This window comes from Staurois parvus, unplaced genomic scaffold, assembly GCF_062004578.1.
Source record: "Staurois parvus isolate SC_StPar_1 unplaced genomic scaffold, SC_StPar_1.0 ptg000205l, whole genome shotgun sequence".
NCBI lineage: Eukaryota > Metazoa > Chordata > Amphibia > Anura > Ranidae > Staurois > Staurois parvus.
In genome coordinates this window covers 7,157,817-7,178,097 of record NW_028318001.1, presented here as the reverse complement: position 1 = coordinate 7,178,097, position 20,281 = coordinate 7,157,817, and positions in this window count along the sequence as shown.

Sequence of the window (20,281 nt, the reverse complement as noted above, 5' to 3'; positions counted from 1 at the left end):
TTTAAAGGAAACATGAATAATTACCTTTGGACGAGATAAGGCTCTGAATTATATTTATTGTTGCATATACGTATATGGGGAATACAGTGTCCGCCCTCCCTGCATTCTGCTTTTCATAGAGTCTGTCCCTGCTTATGTAGCCCTTCTTATCAAACAGAGACAGATCACATTTGGAAGGACCAAGGCGGACACTAAACCCCTCCTTTAACATCACACATGTCTAATGGTACAATTCCAATCAAGATGTGTTTTGCAATAAACAACTTTGAAATATATGAAGCTATAAAAGCATTTCTGATGAAATAAAATGGAGTATACAGCCGTCTTATAACATTCTATATATGTTATTCAGTAAGGATCATAGTTATCCCTACACAAGGCCAATATCCAGTACAGAGTTTTTACAGTTTTTTTTTGTGTGGCAAAAGATGGGTTAAATACATGGCCTTTTTTGGCCCAAGGTGAAGGAACTCAGATTAGAAATAAGAATTCAAAGTTATATAATGCAATGACTGTATGATAGAAATGTAAACAAATATGACAAGTGTTGGTAAATATGCGCTGTATATTATAAAGTATTGGAAATTGGGCAGATATCTGCAAATTCAGAGAAATTGGTCACGGATAACCTTCCAGGGGTCCCATCTAACATCAAAAGCTGGGATAATGTCATGGAAAGTATGGAAAACACGCTCCATTGTCATGATGTAATCAATTCTCGCCAGTACCTGAGAAAATGGGACCGAAGGAGATCTCCAGTTAAGAGCTATCGCCCATACACAGGCTACAGAAAAGGTGTGAATCAGCTTTTGTATAGCAGGAGGGGTTCCCAAAATAGGAGCAAACGTCAGACAATTAGAGGGATTCAAATGTCATGATGTAATCAATTCTCGCCAGTACCTGAGAAAATGGGACCGAAGGAGATCTCCAGTTAAGAGCTATCGCCCATACACAGGCTACAGAAAAGGTGTGAATCAGCTTTTGTATAGCAGGAGGGGTTCCCAAAATAGGAGCAAACGTCAGACAATTAGAGGGATTCAAATGTATGGGTGACCTGCGATTTCAGAGGATATATCATGAATATGTTGCCAAAGTGGGGTGAATACATTACAGTCCCAAAAGATGTAAATGAATGATCCTAGTGTAGGACAACCCCAAAAACAAGTGTTAAGTACAGAGGGGAACATACTGTAGAATAGAGGTGGAGCGGAATGTAATACCAGTGAGTGATACGTTTTAAGGCAGTTTCTCTGATAGAAATAGATTTTGTAGACTTGCAAAGATTCATTAACATTAATTTCTAGTCCTGTTCTGAAACTTGCTGATTGCATTCTTCTCCCCATTTAGTAAAATAGAGGGGTTGTTTAGAAGTATAGGAACCCAAGAGTTGTTTGTAAAGCTGGGAGATAAGACCTTTAATTCTAGGGGACTTATTATACAGATTCTCATATTCTGTGGGGGAGAGGGCAAAGGAGCGAGTCACTGGGAGATAACTGTTTTTTAAGTGTTTTGCAAAATGTGTATATTGACCCAAAACTCTGCAAACTTTTTATGAATCATGGAAATTGTAACTTCAAATGTCAGAATATGTTTATTCTGGCTATGTACAAACCTCTCGTAAACTTTCTGACTTTCTGAGCATATTCTGTATCAACACAAGACTTTCCTGCCTAGGGTATCAGATAACATTTTGGCCAAAATGTGCCGCAAATATGGATACAAAGTGGCACCTGGCTTTCTGAGCACATTGGTGCTCAGTACTGATAGTTTGGCACTATTTTCATCAAGAATCAGACAGCTGCCATAAAGGTCACTAAGTGGTGAATTGTCCCCGACACTAAAGCATTTACCCTTCGCTGTCTAACTCTTAACCCAACCACTAACAAAGCGTTCATAGCTCACCCCCCCCATAAGGTGTTACTAAACCCAGGACCCTGCATTTACTCTATCTGGTCTCCCACAGTACACACAACATGGAAATGCAATTATTTTAGTAAATATAAACTTCTAAATACCTTTCCTCATCAGCAGTTAGAGCAATCTTGTGACTTCCATAAGTGTTAACCACTTCAAGTCTGGGCACTTTTACCCCCTTCCTGTCCGGGCCAATTTTTAGCTTTCAGCGATATCACACTTTGAATGACAATTGCACGGTCATGCAACACTGTACCCATATGAATTTTTTAGTATTTTTTTGAGACAGATAAAGCTTAATTTTGGTGTTATTTATTCACCACTGGGATTTTTATTTTTTTTTGCTATATAAATGAAAAGTCCAAAAATTTTGTAAAAAATGTGTTTTTCTTATAAAATGTTGTAAATAAATAATCTCTCTTCATAAATCTTGGCCAAAATGTATTCATAAATCTTTTTAGCAAAAGAAAAAAATAACCCAAATTAGTTTATAACCAAAAATTATAATTTTTTTAAAAATGTTTCAATTTTTATTTTATTTTTTTATATTATTATTTATGTTTTTTTTTTTTAACATACTGTCACCCTAGCAGTACGGTGACACTGTACTACTTGTGGGGTTTTTGTTTTTATACTAATTGCTTTTACACCCATAAAGGCTGTAAAAGCAATAATTTCTCCTCTCTGGTTGCATTCTTGCAGCCATTGAGAAATACTGTGTGAGCTGTGATTGGTCACAACTTGTCACATGGTACAAGGCTGTTGTGAATAGCCTTGTACCATGTGACCTATGTGATCATTCACAAATTTCACACGTAGTAAGCAATGATGTCAGAAGTGATCACATGATCGGGACCTCGCACAGAGGTTCCGTACAATGATCGGTGTTCCACTGTGCCACCCGCTCCTGCAATGCTCCCGTCCGGCCGTTTATGTACATGGGCCGGACGGGCAGTGGTTAAGCAGAACACTGGTTACAGCTTGCAGGAGGAGTTTTCATTTTCCCCTGATTGTCCCATGTGGCTGCAGGACCCCTGACCCCCTGTCTGGACAGCGCTGATTGGCCCTGTGCTGATCACATCACCCTCAGGAGAAAAAAAAAATCTCTCTAGCAATACACACCAAACTGAGCATGTGCAGTTTGATTCCAATGCTCTGTGCTATCAGCAGATGGATTGGGGACAGTAGAGGAAAGGGAGGATCAGAGAGGACAGGATCAAACATCCTTTTTACACAATGAGGAGGATAACCTCCTTAGTTTCCACAGTGAGTATAACAAGCATGCTTTACTGCAAATACAGACTGATTTTACTGTTGTGGGTTTAGTAACACTTTAATGTGGCCCTAAACATTTAATGATGAATTTCAGGCTTGGTATATTTCGCTTAGTTACATTGGTCCAGCTTGGATCAATGTAACTAAGTGGCCAATGCCCCAGGAAGCTGGAAATCACTGAAGTACACACGCTACTCCAGTTATCTCCACTTGTTTCCAGGTCCCATTTTAAGCAGCCAGCCTGATACATTGTGAATACAGAAGGTCAGCTGCATAGCACAGGCACCATTCAGAGATTGCTTTGCATAGTGTCATCACCCAGCTTCTCCACCTCTTCCAATTAGAGAACACCTTTCATTCATTCAAAAAATGCAAAACATTCTCTGAGTGGTGCCTGTACTGAGCAGCCAACCTCCTCTGTTCACAATGTATCAGGCTGGCCGCTCAGCATTGAACATGGAAGTAAGTGGAGATCCATGTCTACTTCAGTGATTTCCAGCTTCCAGGGGCATTGGCCAGGTGTAGCATATATATCATTATATTGGTCTAAGCTGGATGAATGTTTGTTTTTTCTGAAGTAAATTACTGCAAGTTCAGCAAAAATACCTGTTAATTTAGCCAGAAATCCATTATCTTTGAGACTCCCTGTGCAGAACCGAACCCTTATATAATGTTATCAGCTTGTCTAGCTATTTTCTGTCATCTACAAAACAACTCCCCTTTATGTAATGGAGATTAGGGGAGGCAAAAGTATTTGTAGTTCAAATCAGGAAAACAGACTGAGGTGACAACATTGCTCCTTCATATTGAAGATCAGAGCAGTAGGTGTTCTTTGGATTGACTCTGTGACTGTTCTTCAATGGATACATTACAGTGAGTGTGGGTGGGTTCTCTCGCAGGAGTATGTTACTGACATGACCACCAGGTGAAATAAAGAAAAGAAGTCTGAAAATTAGAAAACTAATGCAGCCACCACATCTAAGGACTGGAATGCTGCAATATATTTGGTTTTGTTTGGAAAAATTTTATTGTGTATCCAAAATCAAAAATTATTTTATTTTTCACATAGGATTGAGTAGGGATAGGTTAAAATCCATGTCAGTTTTTTTGTCTACCATTGAGGAGACTTTCTTTCATTAACTATCCTTTAGACCAGTGGTTCTCAACCTTCCTAATGCCGCGACCCTTTAACACAGTTCTTTATGTTGTGGTGACCCCCAACCATAAAACTATTTACCCAGTAATTATAATTCATGAAGTGTCGTTTTTACCTTCAATACTGCTTCTTTCAACACAGTAGCTGCTTTCAACACAGCAGCTGCTTTCTACACAGCAGTTGCTGTTTACACATCTGAAATATGTGTTTTCCGATGGTCTTAGGTGACCCCTGTGAAAAGGTCATTCGACCCCCAAAGGGGTCGCGACCCACAGGTTGAGAACCACTGCTTTAGACACAAGTATGCTAATAAGAAAAAAGAAAAACAGCACAAACAAATATATAGATAATATAAATCAACTGACAAAAAAGGAAAAAAAGAAAAAAATTCAATTGGTGCAGAAATGTGATAGTCCCACTCCAAAAGTAGGTAGAATTCAATATACTTGATCAGATACAATCTTCTCCCAAAAACAAGAGACCTTGACCAGTGTTCACACCCGTTGTGTTTTTCACACACACCGCACTCACCAGAAATAGGTAAATGGAATGTCTTTATGTTATAAAATCAATACATCAGGGATTCACAGTAGAACTCAGATCAGCCTCCTATCTCCAGGACAAGCAGAAATCCCTCTCCATATAATTCGGTATATGTGCAGACAAAAAAAAACAAATATAGTGTAATACTGCAGGACCCAGATAAGATGAATCCAAATATCAAACCACTCACATTGTAAAAGAATGTAACCAGCCTTTTATTAATTTATCTGGAGCCAAACCGCCACATAACCAGGGTAGAGATCTCACAGTCAGTATCAGCTGCCAGCAGGGGCAGACTGACAACTCATGGGGCCCCCGGGCATTAGGGGATCATGGGGCCCCTGTGTCCTTGCCCAAACTCAAAAAAGCCTATGATAAAGGTACCATGGGCATCTCATGGGGTCCCCTACTGACCCTGGGCCCTCAGGCAGTGCCCGAGTTTCCAAATGGCCAGTCCGCCCCTGGCTGCCAGCATGTATAGACATCAGTGATTCCTCCCTCAAGCAAGATGGCCCCTGGAGTGCCGCACACCGGCGTGCACTCTACTCACTGGAAGTGACGTGGTATCTTGGATAGGCACTATGTATGCCTATCAAAATAAGTTTATAACTTAAAAAATGAATTGTTGATATTATTACAGATCCGATTGCTCAGAGGAGGATTTCTACGCTGATTCCCGCTGAGCAAGCGGATGACAGGTTCGTGTCCGCTCTGCTACTGCAGAGCAGATACAGACACAGCCCACTGTCCTCTATGGGCGGTTGAATGGAAATGGATCGCCTGTCTGTTTCCATCCGACTGCCATCCAATCAGATGGACGGAAGGGGAATGGATCCCCGTTTGTATTTTTTTAGCAGATTGGATCAGATTGGATGTCAGTGGGTGTAAATGGACATATCCATTTATATCCAATGCTCCATAGAGGAGAATAGAGATTTCGATCAGGTCAGCTTGAAAAACGGGCAGGTGGACCTGATCAGAACATCTGTGTGAAAGGGGCCTTAAGAAGTCAGGCATGCGCATGCATCTCTCAAAAAACTAAGCAGGGCACATACTATCAATATATATATATATATATATATATATATATATATATACACACAGTATGTATGTATATATATATATATATATATATATATATATATATATATACAGTACCGCGGCCTCAACAAAACTTAAACAGCATGTAGCTTTCTGCAGTGAATGCCAATGCTGAACATGACTAAAGCAGTTCTATGGGCTGTCCAGCAACCACCCCTCAATCTCATGCAGTGCATTGAAAGCATAACTGTATGAAAGTAAAGTTATCCTTTAAGGGGCAATAAAGTGTATCTAAGCTGGGGCCCTTTTAGAGATTTTCCAACTTGTTTATAATTCTACATTTATCAATGTTTTGTTTTACCTACCAATATAAGGCAAAGTGCAATTTTTAGATATAAGTTCCCCAATTTACTGATTTTATTACGTCTTTTTAAGGCCTCATTGTGACACAAAAATGAATCAAAAAGCAGCCACTGATTGAATAATTGCCTTTAAAGGACACAATGGTTTTATTTCCTCTCATATCCCCACATTACTCTCTGTGGGTAAGCTGCCCTCTGGTGACAGTATAACAGAAATGCTGGGAGGGGCACCAGGGGGCTTGGACAGGATTGTTCCCTTTGTGATGCTTTACTGGAACTTCTCCGGTGGTACATTTTGTGCTCAGTGATAACCCCATCAGAATCTCACTCACTTTTCAGCCTGGACTTCTACTAATATATATCAGTAAATTAAAGGATTTTTGCACATCCAGGCTTGTATCACTAAAGTCACAAGGATTTCTGTATGATAAAACAAAGTGAAACCCACATATAGTGTAAACTCATTTGGACAGTTTATTATTATTTATTTATTTCAAGCACTTATATAGCGCTGCCAATTTGCACAGTGCTTTACATATATATTTTACATTCACATCAGTCCCTAACCCTCAAGGGGTGTACATTCTAAGGTCCCTAACTCACATTCATACACATACTAGGGCCAATTTAGACAGGATCCAACTAACCTACCAGCATGTCTTTGGAGTGTTGGAGGAAACCCACACAGGCACAGGGAGAACATGCAAACTCCAGGCAGGTGGTGCTGTGATTGGGATTTGTACTAATGACCCTAAGGGCTCATGTACAGGGGGCATTTGGAAAACTCTTATGAATGATGGAAACTGCTGGAAAACGTAGGTTAAAAAACTTCAGTTTTGCTGCGTTTTCATAATGCGTTTAGCCGCGTTTCTGCACGTTTGCGTTTAGAAGCTTTTTAAAAGATAACCTCAGGAGACCTTCCCAAATGCTCAGAATACACTGAAAAATAGTAAATTCACTACAAAAGGCTACTAAAATACCACAGGAGTTATTTTATCAAGTCATGCAGTATTTTAATAGTGAAAATCATGCATTAATTTTTCAGCTGTCAGCAGGATTCCCACTGACAGCTGACTGTAAAAGAAAGAATTGCCGGCAATTAAAAAATAACAAGTTAAATGGCATGGGGTCCCCCCTCCCATCCATACCAAGCCCTTCAGGTCTGGTATGGATCTTGAGGGGAAGCCCCATGCCAAAATTAAAAAAAAAAATGGTGTGGGGTCCCCCCAAAATCCATACGAGACCCTTATCCGAGCTTGCAGCCCGGCAGGTCAGGAAAGGGGGGGGCGAGCGAGCATGTGCGCCCCCCCGAACCATACCAGGCCACATGCCTTCAACATGGGGGGTGCTTTGGGGTAGTGATGCCTGCTTTTCACTACTAAAATTCCGCATGCAGTATTTTAGTAGCCATTTTAGTGGATTCAAATGGATTTTTTTTTTAAAATGCTATGAGGTATACTACCGCATACTCGGATGCTGTAGGATGCCGCTTAGTGAATTGTGCCCTGGATATGGACCTGTCAAAAAATGTTTCTAAACGCAAACGCTTATAAACGTGGTTAGCTGAGTTTACACACATTTACAGGTGTTTGGAGTTTGAAACGCTGATAAAATCTACTCCTGAATGCAAGTTTGCTGTGTTCAAAAAAATGACTGTAAACTCAACTGCCTTTAAACAACTGTAAACGACTATGTATACATGGACACTTAGGAAAACATTAGGAAGAGTTCAGGGGCTGCTGAAAAAACTCAGAAAAGCTCCTGAACGTGAGTTTATCAGCTGCAGTGTACATGAGCCTTAATACTGCCAGGCGGAAGTGCTAACCATTTAGCCACTGTGCTGTATTTAAGAATTGAACACAAATAATAGAAGTGCACACATAGAATCACTTATGGCAGTGCATAGCGCTCACGACCATATCTCTCCATGAGTTTATGTGATGTTTATGTGATTCAGTTTTCACTTATACAGTTGTGGCCAAAATTATTCAACCCCCAATGCTGTAAAGGGGTTTAGGGACTATAGTGTACATTTGGAATTGTATTCAGAATCAAATCCTACAAGGACGTTGTAACTACCCAAATGCAACTAAAATGACATCAATTGTTTATGTAATACAGTAGTAAATGGTTCTTATGTGGTTTCTTCATTGCCACAATTATTCAACCCCTTAAAGACTACCACTCTGAAGAACAGAGGTTCATACAGGTGCTTTCCATCAGGTATTGAAAACACCTGTGGATGTCACCGAGCAGCAATCAAGCATAATAAGCACCAATTAGGCAGCTTTAAAATGACTGTGATACTCAGCTCCTTCTAGACATTTACTGGTGTGGTTACAAACATGGTGAAGGCAAGAGAATGGTCCAGGAAGACAAGAGAAGAGGTGATTTCTCTTCACAGGAAGGGCAATGGCTATAAGAAGATTGCAAAGATGTTAAACATACCAAGAGACACCTTAGGAAGCATCATTCGCAAATTCAAGGCAAAGGGCACTGTTGAAACGCTACCTGGTCGTGGCAGAAAGAAGATGCTGACTTCGACTGCTGTGCGCTACCTGAAGCGTAGAGTGGAGAGAAGTCCCCGTGTGACTGCTGAGGAACTGAGAAAAGATTTGTCAGATGTGGGTACAGAAGTTTCAGCCCAGACAATAAGACGCACACTGCGTAATGAAGGCCTCCGTGCCAGAACTCCCAGGCGTACCCCCTTGCTGTCTCCAAAGAATAAGAAGAGTCGACTGCAGTATGCCAAAAGCCATGTGGACAAACCACAAAAGTTGTGGGATAGTGTTCTGTGGACTGATGAAACAAAATTAGAACTGTTTGGGCCCATGGATCAACGCTATGTTTGGAGGAGGAAGAACAAGGCCTATGATGAAAAGAACACCTTGCCTACTGTGAAGCATGGTGGAGGGTCAATCATGCTTTGGGGCTGTTTTGCTTCTGCAGGTACAGGGAAGCTTCAGCGTGTGCAAGGTACCATGAATTCTCTTCAGTACCAGGAGATATTGGATGGAAACGTGATGCAGTCCGTCACACACCTGAGGCTTGGGAGACGTTGGACCTTTCAACAGGACAATGATCCCAAGCATACCTCCAAGTCCACTAGAGCATGGTTGCAGAGGAAAGGCTGGAACATTTTGGAGTGGCCATCGCAGTCACCAGACTTAAATCCGATTGAGAACCTCTGGTGGGACTTAAAGAAAGCAGTTGCAGTGCGCAAGCCTAAGAATGTGACTGAACTGGAGGCCTTTGCCCATGAAGAATGGGCGAAGATACCCGTAGATCGCTGCAAGACACTTGTGTCAAGCTATGCTTCACGTTTAAAAGCTGTTATAACTGTAAAAGGATGCTGTACTAAGTACTAAGATTGAATGTCACTTGGGGGTTGAATAAAACTGATAATGCTGTGAGCACAGAAAAGACATTTGTGGTTATTTCATTATAACTGTTATGTTATATTTGTCTGACCTACAAGTGCCTCTTTAATGTAAATGTAAGCAAGATGACTGAATGATCAAAAGCAATGTCAAACTGGCCAAAACACTCAATTTCAGTGGGGGTTGAATAATTTTGGCCACAACTGTATATCCCTTTGAACCATATAACATTTTACTAGTGTACAACTTTGAGAAATGGTGAAATGTTGGTGTATTTTCTTTCATCAGCATCATGTCCTCTGATATACTACCCCTTCTTTTTCTGCATTTGTGATTATTCACTTGGTAAAACCAGCTTTGGGTAGTATTATAGATAAAAATGGTATAAAGTGAGCGCTCCTGACTAAGCAGCTAAAGCACTAAAGGTAATCACAGTGTACCCATAAATGACAAATAAAAACAGAGTGCAGCGCTAAAAAATAATAAGTGCAAAAGAAAATAGTCCGTGGTTAATGAATGAATTCATATGAGTAAGTCCCAAAAAAATAGCTGATGAAACCAGGAAACAATGGAAAGAATGCGCACTCACCGGACGCGCATGGAAAATGCGCATATAATGAATATCCACTGGAATCTTTATAGTAGATGAAGAGGGTAAACATCAATCTGTAGGTCAATCAGCCTGAGAAGGTATATGGGAAGTCCGGAGGTCCCCTTAAGGATGGTATGGTAATCAGCCAGAATCCAAAGCTCCGTCCCTCTGGTGGTAGTAGGTGAAAACTACAGGGATCCTGCAAGTTGATTTAGCTCCCAATAGGAACCAAAAAGACAGGTGCCCATAGTGTAGTATTTCAAACAAATTTATTAGACCAAATATGGTGGTGAATACAGGGTAGTAAGGCTGTGTGAAGTAAATAATATACAGCAGAGTATGCAGCGATGGTACTGACCCTAAGTTAAAATGGTCGCCGGGCTATCTCGTGGCTCCGGGCGGGAAATGACGTCATGCTCTGTCGGTTCCTCCTAAGGCCTTTCATTCCCAAGCATATCATCAGAGGGGATACCAACCTTGGTAGGGGGGATACCAACCTTGGTAGGTTGGTATCCCCTCTGATGATGTGCTTGGGCACAAAAGGCCTTAGGAGGAACCGACAGAGCATGACGTCATTTCCCGCCCGGAGCCACGAGATAGCCCGGCGGCCATTTTAACTTAGGGTCAGTACCATCACTGCATACTCTGCTGTATATCATTTACTTCACACAGCCTTACTACCCTGTATTCACTACCTACTACCTACTACCACCAGAGGGACGGTGGATTCTGGCTGATTACCATACCATCCTCAAGGGGACCTCCGGACTTCCCATATACCTTCTCAGGCTGATTGACCTACAGATTGAAGTTTACCCTCTTCATCTACTATAAAGATTCCAGTGGATATTCATTAGATGCGCATTTTCCATGCGCGTCCTGTGAGTGCGCATTCTTTCCATTGTTTCCTGGTTTCATCAGCTATTTTTTTGGGACTTACTCATATGAATTCATTCATTAACCACTGACTATTTTCTTTTGGGTAGTATTATAGCTTAGAGATTTTCTGGATTATGTTTTTACGAGCTTTGCACATCAGAATCCTACATTTTTCCCCGCTGTTCATTGCAGGTTGGATGGGGACTTTTGGCGAGAAACAGCAATGATTAAATCATGCTATAGACTGGACTGAGGTTTGAGCATTAAATAAAGATGTTTAGGCTCTTGTTTTTAGATCATTTCAGAGTATATGTGGCTGTTTGTTTAGGGTCAATGTCCTGTTGGAAGTTAAAGCTCCACCCCAGTTTTAAGCCTCATTAACACAAGGGGGTTATTTACGAACTGTTCCTCCATTTCCATAAATTTCACATAAGCATGCAGAGATACGTGCTGATGTGAAATCAGCTAACATTTTTTTTCATGCTCATTCACTTTATTTTCCTTTATTCTATTGTACTTTCTGGTTTCCCTGAAGACATTGGTGATGTATCCCCAGCTTGCACAGAATCCCCCTGGGAAGGCAATGTCATCATTGTCTTCAGGGAAATTCCAAACCTACAGTGAGGAACAGAAGTATTTGAACACCCTGCGATTTTGCAAGTTCTCCCACTTAGAAATCATGGAGGGGTCTGAAATTCACATTGTAGGTGCATTCCCACTCTGAGAGACAGAATTAAAAAATAAAATCAGGAAATCACATTGTATGATTTTTAAAGAATGTATTTGCCTTGCACTGCTGAACATAAGTATTTGAACACCTGAGAAAATCAGTGTTAATATTTGGTACAGAAGCCCTTGTTTGCAATTACGGAGGTCAAACGTTTCCTGTAGTTCTTGACCAGGTTTGCACACACTGCAACAGGGATATTGGCCCACTCCTCCACACAGATCTCCTCTAGATCTGTCAGGTTTCGGGGCTGTCGCTGAGCAACACGGAGTTTCAGCTCCCTCCAAAGATGTTCTATTGGATTTAGGTCTGGAGACTGGCTAGGCCACTCCAGAACCTTGATATGCTTCTTACGGAGCCACTCCTTGGTTATCCTGGCTGTGCGCTTCGGGTCGTTGTCATGTTGGAAGACCCAGCCACGACCCATCTTCAATGCTCTGACTGGGGGAAGGAGGTTGTTGCTCAAAATCTTACAATAAATGGCCCCGTTCATCCTCTCCTTAATACAGTGCAGTCGTCCAGTCCCCTTCGCAGAAAAGCACCCCCAAAGCATGATGTTACCACCCCCATGCTTCACAGTAGGGATGGTGTTCTTGGGATGCAACTCATCCTTCTTTTTCCTCCAAACACGACGAGTGAAGTTTAGACCACAAAGTTCTACTTTGGTCTCATCTGACCACATGACTTTCTCCCATGCCTCCTCTGGATCATCCAGATGGTCATTGGCAAACTTCAGACGGGCCTGGACATGTGATAACTTGAGCAGGGGAACCTTCCGTGCAATGCATGATTTGAAAAGATAACGGCGTAGTGTTCTACCGACAGTGACCTTTGAAACTGTGGTCCCAGCTCTCTTCGTGTCATTGACCAGCTCCTCCCTTGTAGTTCTGGGCTGATTCCTCACCTTTCTTATCATCAGTGATACCCCATGAGGTGAGGTCTTGCATGGAGCCATAGTCCGAGGGAGACTGACAGTCGTCTTTAGCCTCTTCCATTTTCTAACAATTGCTCCAACAGTTGATCTATTTTCACCAAGCTGCTTGGCAATTGCCCCGTAGCTCTTTCCAGCTTTGTGGAAATCCACAATTTTGTCTCTGGTGTCTTTTGACAGCTCTTTGGTCTTACCTATGGTAGTAGTTGGAGTCTGACTGACTGTGGGGTGGACAGGTGTCTTTAAAGAGCTCAGACAGGTGCTACTAAGTTAGATTAATGAGTGGAGTAGAGGTGGACTTTTTAAAGGCACAGTAACAGGTCTTTGAGAGCCAGAATTCTTGCTGTTTCTTAGGTATTCAAATACTTATGTTCAGCAGTGCAAGACAAATAAATTCTTTAAAAATCATACAATGTGATTTCCTGCATTTTTTTTTAAATTCTGTCTCTCAGAGTGGGAATGCACCTACAATGTGAATTTCAGACCCCTCCATGATTTCTAAGTGGGAGAACTTGCAAAATCGCAGGGTGTTCAAATACTTCTGTTCCTCACTGTACACTGCTAGATCTCACAAAAGCTTGTAGTGTTGTCATACTGCACATGCACGGGGGGACCACCAATCATAGAACACCTTATTTTTTTTATAAATACAGGGAATTCTCTGATTAGATGAGGTGGAGATTGCTGCATCACTGCCCTTACTCTCCACCTCATCCAATCAGAGAATGGCTTGCATTCATTGAAAAAAAATATAAGGCATTTTTTTAATAGCAGCAGTGTGCAGAGGGAAAGCTGCTCATTCAAAACCTGAGCAGGAACCAGAGGATTGAATCTATCACTGTAGCAGTTCCAATTACTACAGTGATTTTCAGCTTCCCCAGCAGCCCATTAGGTATGAGATATACAAACAAATGTTGTGCCAAGCTGGACCAATGTAAATATGTGTAGCACTACCCCCTTAGGAGTTGCAAAGATGATGGGTCCCCCAAAGCCAGGCAACAAGCATTTCCTTAACTCAGACTTGCAATAGGAGACAGTAACCAGTCCTTGAGGTTTGTTTTGAAATTTTATTAGGGGGTTTAGAACTTGGATGGGGTAAGGGGTGTATGGGATGCCCAGGGAAAAGGCCATTGAGGACAAACTTCCTGAAACTATATTACAATATCTTATGCACAAAAATCCTCTTCTGGAGAGCTAGCTAGCATCTTCCATTATACCTCCACAACCCCAGATACACCTTAATCCTGTATGGAGGAATCCCTGGACAGGGGATCCAGTAGTAACTACTAGAAGGGTAATAGTCCCAGCTGTAGAGCGAGTTAGGTTTCCCACCCAAATGCTCTCTATCCATTCTGGCCCTGGAGTTGTAGGTGTACTCACTGAGTCCTTCTCCCGTGCTGCTGCTGGGTCGGTGGTGGTAACTGGGCCACTCCTTCTCTTGTGGTCCTCTCTCAGGGGGCAAGTGGGGGCCCAGGGGTTGTAGGTGTACTCACTGAGTCCTTCTCCCTTGCTGGGCCATGCCTTCCCTTGTGGTCCTCTCTAAGGCAGCAAGAGGGGGCCCAGGGGTTGTAGGTGTACTCACTGAGTCCTCCCATGCTGCTGTTGGGTCAGTGGTGGTTACCAGGCCTTTAAGCTGGGCCACTCCTTCCCTTGTGGTCCTCTCTCAGGGGGCAAGTAACAGGGGAGTTAGCCCACCACAGCTTAACTCCTTTCAGATATCACTCCTGAAGGTTAGCCCCTTCCAGCCTGGACTCCCTGCCAGGCTCTTGCACCTCAACCTCACTTATCAATATTCTCCTCCTCCTGCTCCTCTAATTCTCCCCCACTCTCCTCGCCTCACCTCCATTCCCCTCTGCTGACCAGGCTCCATCATTTTTAAGGATTGTCCTGACCCCTTGCCAAGCCTCCTGTTGGGGATTGGCAAGGCTCCCTCAAAAGTGCAGGCTAGCCACTCCTCAGATTCACCCACTGCTTCTAGACCATTCTTTAAAGGTCTAGAGCTGGTAGAAATTCCAGAGGGCTGGTCTGAAGAGCCTCTCAGCTCTGACTGAATTTTTACCTTTGCTAGCTATCACTCCCAGGTTGCTGCTCAGCCCTAGCTAACAATTGGAGTCTAGCTCCCTAGCTACTTAGGAGGGTGCTACATTTGTAATACAAAAAATTCTGGAGTTCAGCTTGAACATACATATTCAAAAAATAAAAAACGAGTACAACAAATGTCCCTCAAACAGTCCCATACAGTTAATACACCTCTGGAGCTCCTAAGAAAGACTGGATTGAATGAAACTCATAGAGAGTGGTGGTGATGGAATCAAGTTGGTGACATCAGTAAGGACATGAATCGTGGAGACTACGTATGCAGGGAGTGTGTCACTTTTTCTGCTGGATTAATTAGACTTTATTTTATTAAGAAGAATTCACACAAACACACACAAAGGGTGGTTGGACATACCCAGGATAGGAACAGAGTTAGCAATTTTGGCAGAAAGAGTTTGCTGTTTGAGTATACAAGATATATAATAGGCCAGGGGAGTTAGCCCTCCAGGCTTTACCTACAACTGGAAAATAACTTTATGGGGGATTGATCTTTGAACAGTGCAGCTAATACTGGTATTCGGGAGTATCAATTAATAGCCTATAAGACTCTTCCCATGAAAATCATTGAACATAATAACCTAATAACATAATACAGCTACAGAAGGACAGTGCAAAAGGATCTCAGTATAAGAGATTTGTTATAACATTAATATCTTTAACTTGTATTCTATACAATTCTTTTTTTTAGTTTTAGGATTCTTCAAACAATGTTGTAGGAGCAGGTGAGTGTTAGACATGTGCATGCCGGAAATGTTTGTTTTTTTTTAGATGCATTAGTTCATTGAAGAATTTCATTTCGTCATATTCATTATGTTCAACCAATTAGTTTTTGAAATTTGTTTCGCATCTTCAGCATTCGTTTTGTATATTCGTTGGTCCGGGTGGATTTTTAAAAAATTTCAGTTTTTCCGGAAGATTGCTATATATCCGATATTCAATATTGGTAAAACCTCCTGCGCTTACATGGATGTGCCTAAATCCAAGCTGCTCTCACCCAACCTGACCCAATTGGTATGTGCAAATCAATATAAATGAAAATGGTGAAGCGCTATACAATAAATAAATGACAAAGATAAACTATAAACATACTATAATCCACAAACAGTGCTCTGATCCAATCTGGATCCAATCTGTGAATATTCAGGTGCAAACTGGTGAAAAAACAGGAATGACCTGTTTGAATACACACTTAACCTCCCTAGGGGTCTGATTATGTCCATATTTCTGTGCTCAAAGCGGTACATTTTTTTGCATGGAAATATGTAGTTTTTTATTGTAGGCCTGTAATTTTTAGGAATAACTCACTGAAATCTGTCCGAACAAGAGTCTAGTAAACATCCCCGGTATGTTACAATTTGAAACACGAAATCATAAATTATAATTTAAAAAATAATCATAAAAAATAATAATATAATAATAATAAATTTAATTCAATAATATAATCAAACCAAAAACACTGAAATTTGAAATTGAGCGCAAAGTTCGCACATCACTGAGCAAAGTCGCAAAATCGTTTTCAGTGTCTGATGATGAATTTCCCCACGAATCATTATCACTCAATTCTGCAAGTGATTCTAATTTACTATCGCTGTTCTCTAGCTGGCCTAAAATCGCTTTTGATCTAAACGAACGCTTTTTGGACGCCATAGACGTTTCTCAGTTTCCAGGCAGAAAGAACAGTAAAAATGCAGGCAGGGCACAGGACAAAGCACTAGGGACAAAATGTATGTGAAATGCTTTGATACAGTAATGTTTTACTATGTGATTTTAGTGTATTTAGTGAATGTCACTTTTTGTCATTTTCAAATTTCCCGCCGGTTCTGTCCCCCGTACGTCCCGACGCTCACAGGGGACGGAACCCAGATGACAGATGCCGGCATCCGCCAGATTACATTGCCGGGGACACTGCAGGAGAGACATCGCGGGAGCGCAGGACAAGGTAAGGGAAGAACAGATCCCAGAGCAACGCCGCATGGTAAGCCCGAGTGTACTTTGAATGGCAATTGCGCGGTCATGCAACACTGTACCCATATGAATTTTTTTGCATTTTTTTGAGACAGATAAAACTTTATTTTGGTGGTATTTAGTCACCCCTGAGATTTTTAATTTTTTGCTATATAAAACGTGTTTTATATAGCAAAAAAAAGTGTTTTTCTTATAAAATTTTGCAAATAAATAATTTTTCTTCATAAATCTTGGTCAAAATGTAGTAAAAAAAATAACAAAAAATTATATTTTTTCAAACATTTTTTTACATTTTTATTTTATATTTTTTATATTATTATTTATGTTTTTTTTAACATACCGTCACCCTAGCAGTACAGTGTCACCATAGTGACACTGTACAAGTAGTAGTAGTACAAGGAGGTGATGAAGATTTTTTTTTCTTTTTTTCGCTGATTGCTTTTACACCCATAAAGGCTATAAAAACAATAATTTCTCCTTCTCTCTGGCTGCATTCTTGCAGCCATTGAGAAATACTGTGAGAGCTGTGATTGGTCACAGCTTGTCACATGGTACAAGGCTGTTGTGAATAGCCTTGTACCATGTGACCTCTGTGATCATTCACAGATTTCACACGTAGTAAGCAATGATGTCAGGAAGTAACATCTTGTTTACTACTGTTTCTGTGATCACTGATTGGCCAATCAGTGATCACATGAATTGGGACTTCACACAGAGGTCCCATACAGCGATTAGTGTTCCGCTGTGACCGGATTGCGGTGCAGCGCGCTCCCAGGGAGCGCACACAGGCAGTGAATGCAGAGGCCGTTTATAAACCGCCACCTGCTCCTGCACTGCTCCCGTCAGGCCCATGTACATAAACAGCCGGATGGAAGCAGTGCAGGAGCAGGTGGTTAAAATACAAGTTGCCCACTTAAGGAGAAAACATCCATCCAAAGTACAGCAAGTAAAATGGCCTACCTCGTTCTTCTGCCGCACTGATGTCACGGAACTACGCCTATGGCGTGTTTCGTCACAAACAGTGTGACTTCCTCATAGGATAGTCTAAGGATTGGTGGTAGCAGTGTGCTCATTTCCTACTGTCTATGTCTGCTCTTTTGAGTAATATTATTTGAATATATGTTTTTAGTAGAGGAACACCCATTGAATTAGAGTGAGTCTACACCAAATGATAGTGATAATGTACTGAAGAACATGCTTTCATTCCTTATGTTTTTCTATGAATGTACCTTTAGGCTCCATGTACACTGCAGCTGATAAACTCGCATTTAGAAGATATTCTGCGGTTTTGTTCAACAGCCCCTGAACTCTCCCTAATGTTTTCCTATGTGTCCATGTACACTATGTCGTTTACAGTCATTTACAGGCAGTTGAGTTTACAGTAATTTTTTTCAACGCACCAAACTTGCACTCAGGAGTAGATTTTATCAGCATTTCAAATGCCAAACACTTGGAAATCTGTGTAAATGTGTGTAAACGTGGCTAACCGTGTTTATAAGCGTTTGGAAATACTTTTTAACTCTTCCATTTCCAGATGCTGTCCAGAGCCTTTTTTCATCATGAAAAATGCATGCAAAGCAAATTCCCGGTACTCAAATGGACCTGGCATACCATACTTTGAGGTTTTGCATGAAAGAAAATATGTTAGACACTGCTGCAATAATTTCTGCACAAAAATGAGCTGGAACACATCCAAACACCACAAAAAAAAAAAGACAGCTTATCTCAACAAATACTGCTTTCTCTGCTTCTGCTGTATTTCTCTCAAAATGTCTGAAATAGTTAATTTTTACTGTTTTTCAGTACATTCTGGGCATTTTAGAAGGTCTCCTGATGTTATCTGTAAAAAACGCTTCTAAACGGCAAACACTCATAAACACGCATAAACGCGGCATGCAAACGTGGCTAAACAGACATTTTTTCACCTACGTTTTCCAGCAGTCAGTCTCCATCATTCAGAAGTGTCCCGTGTACATGCAGCCTAAAATATTTATAAATAAAGAAAATCTCCGACTGATATAAAATCAATTCATAATCTGGTTATGAAAAAATTAAAAATTGCTTTTTACATAGAGTTTGCAGAAGTACCTGAATGTCTCTCAATTATCAATCTTTTATAATCCCCTGCTGTGAAGGAGTGCCAACACTGGGAGTGAGCTGAGATCTATGCAGCTTATATGGGCTGATATGGAACACGCTGACAGGAAGAGAGAACAGAGTAGAGTGATGATCTCACTGGTGTACTGTTGTCTCTTTATTGTCCAATTACAGTGCAGGGTGGGTCCTAGACCAGAAAGTATTGCTTACCTGAGCAGTGTAGTTGGCAGAGACATCTAAGACAATGGAGAGCCTAGGTGTACTGTCAGGGTTAATGGATCACAGGACTGGTTGTATAAAATTACTAAATTATTTTGAAGATATACAGTGTGTACTGTATAAATGTTTGTGTTTACATCAACAAAACCAAGTAACAAATGAATGTAATATTTTCAAGTAATATATTTTACTACTATAAAAATGTAAATATTTCTGCAACCACTCTTATTATTGTCAGCTCCAAACTATTTTGGATTCCTAAAGTTTAAGGATAAAAAAGTTCAGTGTGAAATCCCAGGATTTATAACATTGTTACAAGAAATGTCAGATTTTTTTTAGCTAAAAAGTCACAAATCTGCTGTGTGTCTCAGATGCAGCCTAATGTCTTGGTGACCGCTAAGCATGTGCCAGTAGCAAGGGCAGTTTAGGAAAATACAATAGGGACTCTGCCACTTTGAAGATAAGACCTCACAGTTGGCCTAAAACAATAATTTTGTACTTTCTTTCCTGTTTCTAGATTTATTTTAAGTAGAAGTATGAAATGTCAGAGAACCTTATGGCAGCCAGATCAGTTTGTATAAAAATCGACTGCCTGTTTGCAGTATATTAGAGGCTATATTTGACACAGGAAACCACTTAATCATGAATGCTATCAGCACACCACACCCATCTTTGTGAACGCCAGCACCAAATATACAATATAACCCTGAACTCTCACTGAATATAGACAAGTCTTCAAAGGGTGGCGAAGGGGGCTCCTTAACGATTGCAGTAAGGTCACAGAGATATGCAGAGCTTGCAGAATTAATTATTTTCAGCTGTCAACAGTTTACATGAACACATATTGTAGCTAGGTTCAACAATGATATGATCGGTAAGATTAAGTTTATGTGGCTTACTTCAGCTCTGATTTATCTAATAAATCACATCTTGCACAAAGTAGATTTGTCACTTGATTTGGTAGAAAAATGAATGTAAGTTGTATTATTTCGGATTTTAGGCTGTGCTAAAATTATATTTACAGGTCACTGGTACACTAGTAGACACCACAGATCAAAACGTATTGAAAGTGAAGCGAACAGACAGGTATGGAAACTTTCATT